Here is a 9,515-nt window from a genome sequence, read left to right as displayed (position 1 = left end):
ACCAGCACGCTGGGGACCCGCGGACTCGAGGTCGACCAGCACGCGGTGGCACACCGCGGACCGGGGGACCGGGAACCTGGGACTCGAGGTCGACCAGCACACCGGGGGCCGGGAACCCGCGGACCCGAGGTCGACCAGCACGCCGGGGACCGGGGGACCGGGGGACCGGGGGACCGGGGGACCGGGGGACCGGGGGACCGCGGCCCCGCGGCCCCGCGGCCCCGGGGCCCCGGGGCTCGGCGCTCGAGGTCGACCAGCACGCCGGGGGCCGAGGGCCCCGAGGCTCGGCGCCCGAGGTCGACCAGCACGCTGGGGACCCGCGGACTCGAGGTCGACCAGCACACCGCGGACCTGGGGACCTGGGACTCGGGGCCGACCAGCACGCCGGTGGCCGAGGACCCCGAGGCTCGAGGCTCGGCGCTCGAGGTCGAGGTCGACCAGCACACCGGGGACCGGGGCCCCGCGGACCGGCGACCCGGGACCCGGGACCCGGGACCCGGGACCCGGCGCTCGAAGTCGACCAGCACGCCGGGGGCCGGGGGCCGAGGGCCCCGAGGCTCGGCGCTCGAGGTCGACCAGCACGCCGGGGACCCGCGGCCTCGAGGTCGACCAGCACACCGCGGACCGGCGACTCCGCGCTCGAGGTCGACCAGCACACCGGGGACCGCGACCCCGCGGCCCCGGGACCCCGGGGCTCGGTGCTCGAGGTCGACCAGCACGCCGGGGACAGAGGACCCCGAGGCTCGGCGCTCGAGGTCGACCAGCACGCCGGGAGCCGGGGGACCCGGTGACCTGGGACTTGAAGTCGGCCGGCACGCTGGGATCTGCGGATCTGAGACCCGAGGTCGACCGGCACACCGCGGACCGGCGACCCGGCGCTCGAGATCGACCGGCACGCCGGGGGCCGGGGACACGATCACCTGAGCCCCGAGTCCCGACCCCTTAGCCCCGGGGCCGACCGGCACACCGGCGACCCGAACCCCGGTTGCCTGAGTGCCCGGGACTCGAGGAGACCCGAGTTCTACCAGCACGGCCAAGCCCCATGACCTGGGGATCCGTTGAGCTGGTCCCCGAGGTTGACCAGCACGCCGGACTTCGCCGCGGCCGTCTACCCCAAAGTTTAGGAAACCAGTGGATCGCTAGCGACTCTGGGCCCGGTGAGGTCGGCCACCCGAGTCCCCGGGTTCGATGACGAGCGTTGACCCGCTGCCCCCCCCCCCCCCCCCCCCCCCCCCGTGCGACCGCCCTGGCCCACGCCTGTCCTTTCTTCCCGTGATTTTTTTTTTTTTTTTTTTTCCTCCCACCTCCACTCCTGTCGCCGCTTCCCCTGATCGGATCGGCCCCGCCTTCGTTTGCATTACTATCCTTGACACCCGTTTCTTTCGTTGTAGCACTGGTGGGGGCTGCGTGACGGCGAGACGACGACCATCCACAAACGGTGTCTGGTGGCAGGAAGGAGGGTCTCGGTTAGGCGTCCATTCGATCCACAAAGCCCTCTTGGTGCGCCCTCCGTTCCATGTCCCCCTCCCCCCACCCCAGCCGGGAAACGCTACTGACCCAGGTGGCTGGGGACGAGGCTGTGCGCCGGCGAGGCAGGTGCTGCGTCCCGGCCGCTCTGCTGCGATCCGCCCGTAGTCGTCACACACGGACTCCCTCACTCCACCACCGTGGTGCCCGGACGCCCCCTGCCTGTTGGTCGCTTTTATACTACCCAAAGAGGTCGACGGGGTGGGCGGTGGGGCTTGAGGAAGCTGTCTGGGAGTACATGGATGGAAATAGGAACAGTTGTAGTTAGAAGGAATGGGAAGGGGTGGGGTGTGTGCGCGGGGGCGGGGGGGGGGGTGTGTGGGTGGGTGTTTTCACGCGCGCAAGGGAGGGGCGGAGGGGCAGAGAATAGGATCTCAAGGTCATTTTGGAAATACCAACCTGTGTTATTCTCCAAGCACCTTCAACAGAAGTATTTGGTGTAAAAGACGACCACAGAGGGACAACTCAAAACACCACCCCTGCGGCTCAGGGGCCCCCAGACAGACAGGGAGGGTCAGGACCGGTAGGACAGCAGAAGTGCTCCCCCACCCCGACTTAGATTTGAGGCTCTGCCAGACTCAGGCGGTGCTAGTCGCCCACTCTCTTGCCGTCGAGAAGGAATTCCTGTTCTCCTGTGGGGTCATGTAGTTCGGGGAACTTCCCAAGCCGCTCAGCTCACAAGAACACCTACGCCCAGTGTCATGGACTCCCTCCCTCACACTCGCCATCCCCCTCTGAAGCCCAGAAGGGAAAGAACAAGAAAACATCGACTGCCTGCCTGCCCGCCCGCCCGCATTTACTATTCTAGGTGTTGCCTCACCTATTAACACTGGAAACACAACTCGCATGCCAAAATTCCCATCCTTGTAAAAGCGAACAGTTCAGGGGCACCTGGGTGCCTCACTCGGTAAGGTGTCCCAGTCTCGCCTCAGGTCATGATCTCGGGGTTCTTGAATTTCAGCCCCCACATCTGGCTCTGTGCTGACACCTTGGAGCCTGCTTGGTGATCCATTCTCTCCCTCCCTACCCCCTCTCTCTCCCACTCACTCAACTGGAATGAATGCATACGTAATAAGTAAACAAATGTATAGGTGTGTGTACACTTCAGCGGGCTATCTTAGGCTACTACTCACAAAGCTATGGGACCATCACTGTTCATTCCAAACTATTTCCATCACCTCAAAGAGAAAGAAACCCCACGCCCCCCTCTTCCTCACCCCCCCCCCCAAGTACCTTAGACACTGACTCTTGGTAGCCCTGCAATGTTTCCAAACATTGGTGCTCCCCAACCTCTCCCCCCCCCCCCCCCCCCCGGTCAAAGAACTCCCCTAATTCAGGCACTTCCGGGTTGTTCCAACACCTGGAACGGGGGGGGGGGGGGGGGGGAGAGGAGGGGAGACTGGTGTGTTGGGAGAGTGCGGGGGGGGGGGGGGCGGCACGGGACACAGAAGCACTCTGCCCCCCCCCCTTCCCTTTGCCTCTCTTCCATCTGGGGTTTCCTGAGGTGTATCCTTTGACGCCATCACTCATCTATGAGAAATGAGAAAAAGAGGACCGAACGTGGCTAGATCGTTTTCGATAGCCCGATACGCATACCCACACGCACGCCGAAAGAAACGAAAATTACAATCCGCTGGAAGGTCAAACAACGGCAGAGTGGTGCAATGAATGACGCTACACTCACACGATACAAGAGAATGCAGCTGTTACAGATTATGTTGGCAGAGAGGTTTTGGTAGCACGGGAATCCGCTTGTGGTGTTCCGATACTTCATGACAAGCGGTGGGAAACCTTCTACGTAGGGTGAGCTCTCTTGTATCCGAAGACACCAAATCATCATTTCAAAGGCTACGGGTGGTGAAATCGCTCTGGCTTGCAACTTCTTACCCCCTATGTTGTTCTCCATGATTGCATTTCAGCTTCCTCCCTTATCCAAGCCAACGACCCTGCCTGGTTTTTATGTACGTATTTCTGTTTTTAAAGAGATAAGTACGACATTGGATCCTAAACGGAGGCAGAGCTTTGGCTACTGGTCTCAGAAACGATGATTGTCTTTATTTGTATGGATCCGCCTAACTTTTGCCTCTCACGCCTTTCCTCTCGCTGCAGAACATCTTAAGATGAAGGGAGCCCGCTCAGGTGGGACCACCGCTTGTGGAAAAAGTCATCGGGGCAAAATAGTGAAAGCAGCGTCGATAAAGAATAGGTTGCGGGTTAGACACATATTCTCGTTTGATCCCCACCCCCCATCGATCAATCACTTACTCCCCTTTGATACCATGTTTTGTTTATTCCTGTATTTGTGGATGGGTTTTCAAAGATTTTACTGTAAGCGCGCGCTACGCCCAGCGTGGGACTCGAACTCGCAACCCACGAGATACAGTGGCACGATCCACCACCTGAGCCCACAAGGTACCCTGATGCCACGTTTTCTTTCTTTGCCTCCCTGCCGGCCTGCCTCTCTGCCTGCCTCCCGGCCGGCCCGCCTGCCTCCCTCCCTCCCTCCCTCCCTGCCGGCCTGCCTCCCTCCCTGCTTGCCGGCCTGCCTGCCTGCCTGCTTGCCGGCCGGCCGGCCTGCCTGCCTGCCTGCCTGCCTGCCTGCCTGCCTGCCGGCCTCCCTCCCTGCTTGCCGGCCTGCCTGCCGGCCTGCCTGCCTGCCTGCCAGCCTGCCTCCCTCCCTGCTTGCCGGCCGGCCGGCCGGCCGGCCTGCCTGCCTGCCTGCCGGCCTGCCTCCCTCCCTCCCTCCCTGCCTGCCTGCCTGCCTGCCTGCCTGCCTGCCTGCCTGCCTCCCTCCCTCCCTCCCTGCTTGCCGGCCTCCCTGCCGGCCTGCCTGCCTGCCGGCCTGCCTCCCTCCCTGCTTGCCGGCCTGCCTGCCTGCCTGCCTGCCGGCCTGCCTGCCTGCCTGCCTGCCTGCCGGCCTGCCTGCCTGCCTGCCTGCCTGCCTGCCTGCCTGCCGGCCTGCCTCCCTCCCTCCCTGCCTGCCTGCCTGCCTGCCTGCCTGCCTGCCTGCCTGCCTCCCTCCCTCCCTGCCTGCCGGCCTGCCTCCCTCCCTCCCTGCCTGCCTGCCTGCCTGCCTGCCTGCCTGCCTCCCTCCCTCCCTGCCTGCCGGCCTGCCTCCCTCCCTCCCTGCTTGCCGGCCGGCCTGCCTGCCTGCCTGCCTGCCTGCCAGTCTGCTTGCCTCCCTGTCTCCCTGCCGTCCTGCCTCACCTCCCTCCCTGCCTCTACGTCCAACTGAAACATGAAGTCTGTGAGGTGGGAGCTGTAGCCATCCGGTTCTTCCTATATCCTGATCACAGACCATAGAACGATCTTTGCCATAGATTCGTGTTTTCAATAAATCATCTGTTCGATGGCTATCGATAAAGGAAATTGTCAACTTTTAACGGCTGTGGACCCTGCTCCTGGGCTCCCAGGGAAGCTAGGCTTTAACATTTACCAAGCTCCAAATGACCCTGCCAAACCCCAAAGCGTGTGCTCTGTTTCTGTCCTGAGCACACGTTGCATGTCCGCTTCATTTAAATAAACAACAACAACAAAAATGGATCAAAGGGGTGACTTGGCTGGCTGGCTCGCTCAGCTAGGTCAGGGGAGCGGGTGACTCTTCATTGCCGGGCTGTGAGTTTGGGCCTTATGTTGGGTGAGAAGAGGACATAAAAACAAAACCAATCCATCAGTCAGTCAGTCAGTCAGTTGCGAATTAAAAAGGAGCCTTCCAAACATACAGATGAGAAAATGGAAGAAAACCTCCCTGGATCCCCAAAGATTAAAGTCATACAGCTTTGCACATACTGAAAACAGAAAGTAAACCCTGTAAAAATTTTCTGCCGTGTCTTTCGTCATTATACCTCGTAACAACAACAACAACAACGACAACAACAACAACTCCTCCTCCTCCTCCTCCTCCTCCTCCTCCTCCTCCTCCTCCTCCTCTTCCTCCTTCATCCATTCTATTTAAGAATTCCCAACACTGACAACTCTTATAAAGACCATCCAAGCACGGGACACAGAACTGCATTAGACCACATTCTTATGGCTACCTGGCAGACATTAGAACTTCCGGCCTTCGTGGTGACACCCCGAGCTCACTGGTGAGCTCTGCTTCCGAGTGCTCCCGTGAAGCACACCACAAGCTCAGTCCGTGTTCACGGGACCACACTTAACAGATCGGGAACAGAACAGAACACACACCATACGGTGTTCACAGCAGCTGACGGAAGGGCAGGGGAAATACAAGTACCTCACACATCCAACTAACGGGGTTCTCTGAGAACAAAACTCTCTTTACGTCTTCCAACGTCTTCCAACGGGTGTGGCTGTCCTTTGGATGCAGAAAACATTCGCATGTCATTTGCTATCGTTGCTCTCGGCACGCTCTTGCACCGAGGTCAAGGGACTGAGAGATGCATCTCACCAGGTTAAAAAAATCTATCCATCGTGTGCCACCGCCACGGAGTCTCTGCACGCACTCTCTCCTTTTCTCACTCACACTAGCCTTTCGTACTTCGGCACCACTGTCGGTCGAACACGAGGATCAGAAAACACAAGGTTTCAGAACTTCTAACAGCCTTCTGGTTACATAGCACACCCTTGCATTCATAGCATTGATACGACTCCGCGAAATAAAGAGTAGCGGATACAAACGAGACACCCACCGTCAAAGTCACAGCCTGTATGGTGTGAAGACGAATTCAAGAGTGAGAAAGCACGTAGACGGAAATATTCCTTCCTATGGCAGAATATTTACAGCACTGCTTTCAATGAAGTGCTTCTCCCGTAAACATTTGAAATGAGATGAACGGCACAGATTCAATGAAGGCTTCATACTGTACTTGTGCATAGGAAGGGAGACAAGTGTCACAAACTAAAAACGAAAGCAAAAAGACCAAACACTGTGACACCATGATCTCCAAAAAGGAGGTTTTCCCGGGGGTGGGGAAATAATGTGGTGGGGTTCCAATTAAAACAAGGAAAAAAGAATGTACTTCTAATGAATGGTTTCCATAGTGAACACGCACAAAGAATTCACTTGACGAGTCCAGGGATACAATATTACAGGAGAAATCCTTTGATATCCATTGTAGCCTGTGTGTGTGTGTGTGTGTGTGTGTGTGTGTGTGTGTGTGTGTGAGAGAGAGAGAGAGAGAGAGAGAGAGAGAGAGAGAGAACGAGAACCAATCAGGCAAACAGCAGTTCGCTTTCAAACACCTGATATTTCAACACTTCATGTAACAAAACTTCTAAAATTCATTTAGCTTTGCCTCTCTTTCTGAAGAAAAATGTCAAAAATAGTGGTGAATATACCCCACGCTGAACGTACTGATTCTGAAAACTCTCAGTATGGATGGGTTTTATAATACACTTAACCATGGGTGGGGTGCCTGGGTGGCTCCGTCAGTTAAGTGTGTGACTGCGGCTCAGGTCATGATCTTACGGTTTGTGGGTTCGAGCCCTGCACCGGGCTCTGTGCGGACAGCCTGGAGCCTGCTTCGGATTCTGTCTCCCTCTCTCTCTGCTCCTTCTCCTTCCCGCTCTGTCTCTCTCGGTCTCTCAAAAATAAATAAATGTTTTAAAAAAAAGAAAGAAAGAAAGAAAGAAAGAAAGAAAGAAAGAAAGAAAATGAAAGAGAGAGAGAGAGAGAGAGAGAAGAGAGAAGAGAAGAAAAAAAGAAATACACTTACCATGTGTTTAGAAAAATTTGAATTCCTACCAGTCTATACCTACCCCGCTGTATAAATTCCCCAGCTGGAAGATTTAGAATCCGTGCTTGAGCCAAAGCCTGCAGGAAAACCGCTGCCTGACTCTGCATTTGATGGGGGTCCCCAACCGATGGCCGCACCTGATTTAGAACCACTATCGGAGTTCTTTCCAGAACCAGGGACCTGAGGAGGTTCCTCAACACATGACACATAGAAGTACCCTACGACCCAGCACTTTCATGACTAGGTACTTAGCCAAAGGATACAGGTCTGCTGTTTCCAAGGGGCACACGCACCCCAGTGTGCATAGCAGCACTATCGGCGGTAGGCAAAGTATGGAAAGGGGCCAAATGTCCATCGATGGATGAATGGATACAGAAGAGGTGGTATCCATCTACAACGGAGCAGTGCTCGGCCACCAGAGGGAATGAAGTCTTGCCATTTGCAAGTACCTGGATGGAACTGGAGGGTGTCATGCAAAGTGACATTCGTCCCTCAGAGAAACACATGTATCACAGGACCTCACCCGTGTGAGGACCTTCACTTCCCAAACAGAGGAACTCTGGGAAGGGAACCCGGGAAGGGAAGGGAAGAAGGGAAGAAGGGAAGAAGGGAAGGGAAGGAAAAATAACATACAAACAGGGAGGGGGACAAAAACGTAAGAGGCTCTTCCCTAAGGGGAACAAACAGAGGGCTCCTGGAGGGGGTTGTGCCAGGGCGGGGGCTGAAAGGGCGAGGGGTATGAAGGACTCTCCTCCTCAAACCACTGTTGCCCTATAGGCTAAGTACCTTGGGGGTACATTGAGAAAAATAAATTCAATGATAATATCAGAGAGGGCGAGGGTGAGGGCGAGGGCTACCTGATCATCTGCAAATGTAACAAAGGGAAAGTCCGGGAACCGTTTGGGAATGAAGCTGTCTACCGCTTCTCAGTCCTGGCAAAAGAACTGCTGCAGCTTATAGGCAGTCACGTCCCTCTGTAAGGCACCCGACAAACGCCTTCCTGCTTCTCAAAAGCTCATCTGGGCTTGGATGAGATTCAGGAAGTTTGCAGTCACACCATCGTTCCTTGATCGCGTGACTTTCACCTGGGTTTCCTATTACGTAAAAGGAACACAGCCAAAACCCTTTGAAGGACTAGTGTGAATATCTTTCCTGTCCTGAACCAGAAGAACCTCTCCAAAGCTCCCAAAATATTCTTTCAGATCCTGTTCGGTTGTTTTCCACGGGAGACCCAACACTCTTAAATCTGACGTACCCTGGATGGCTCTCTTCACTTTCACTGCTGAAGAAGCAGGCACCTGTCTCGTCCCTTTTTCTGTGGCTATCTTTGGGATAAGTTGACGACTATCCGCTACCCGGATTTCCCCAGCCAGCATCAGGGATGCGCAGAATGTCTTTGACCAGCCGGACACCTCTCATACGCTGAGACGCTGGATTCCGGTAGTGCAGTCCACGTGCTGCCGACAAACTGGGCTGTCACTGTGGACAGCAGCACTGTCCCGTCGTCTTCCGATGGCATTTCGATGGGCTCGTCATTCTCATCTTTGGTCACCCGAGTACATTCAGACACCTGCTCTTATTTCTCCGCTAGGCCGCTGCTAGGAAGCCTGACAGGGAACCCGAAGCGGCGAGGGATCCAGGAGCAGCCCAGCTACCGCTTCGCTCCCACGAAATGGCCGCCTTGTAACTCTTTACGGAAGAGGAAAAAACACCACCGTGACCGCCACCATTTAATAACCTTGCTCTAAGTGTGGAGAAAGCAACCACCCATCCCCAAAAGGAAACTTCGGCAGGCTACACGTATAGGACATATGGAGCCTATACTTGCAAGTGCTTACTTACATGGGAACATGGAAAGGTCACCTGAGTCCCTGATGGCCCAGATGGGGTTCTTTGGAGGTGTCTGAATGAGTTTCCTTGTGTGCTCCCTTAGGGAAAGCTGGCCGTGAGACGACGCAGCCAGAAACTAGGAAGCCCTTTGGTTCCATCAGCGAAGCCCCGGCTTTTGGGGAGGAAGGGACGCTCACGGAGATATCCCGGGCCACATTTGGTTTGTGGGTTGCTGCAGCTTTTGGCTTCTTTGCACCAAATTGGCTGTGTTCTCATTGGAAATGGAAAACACCTGCACGATGGGATCCATCCACGGTAATGCTCTCGTGCGATTGGATTTGTTTTTATAAAAGGGGGAGATTTGACCATTGGGTCTTTCGCGTCCTCTCCACAAATAGGAGTGAAACAGAGGCTGATGTTGGTTTGCATCTTGTTTGTGGATCTATGGCCACAGGTGTT

General features: G+C 56.1%; 1 pseudogene; it reads right to left on the bottom strand.

The window, feature by feature from the left end:
- Positions 1-7,924: 7,924 nt before the first annotated feature.
- LOC128777593 (TAR DNA-binding protein 43-like) lies at positions 7,925-8,796 on the bottom strand (annotated as a pseudogene).
- Positions 8,797-9,515: the final 719 nt, after the last annotated feature.

This window comes from Panthera pardus, unplaced genomic scaffold, assembly GCF_024362965.1.
Source record: "Panthera pardus isolate Hobbes unplaced genomic scaffold, ASM2436296v1 HiC_scaffold_164, whole genome shotgun sequence".
Classification (NCBI taxonomy): Eukaryota; Metazoa; Chordata; class Mammalia; order Carnivora; family Felidae; genus Panthera; species Panthera pardus.
Note: the sequence above shows the minus strand (reverse complement) of the source record. Positions and strands in the feature narration are given on the sequence as shown.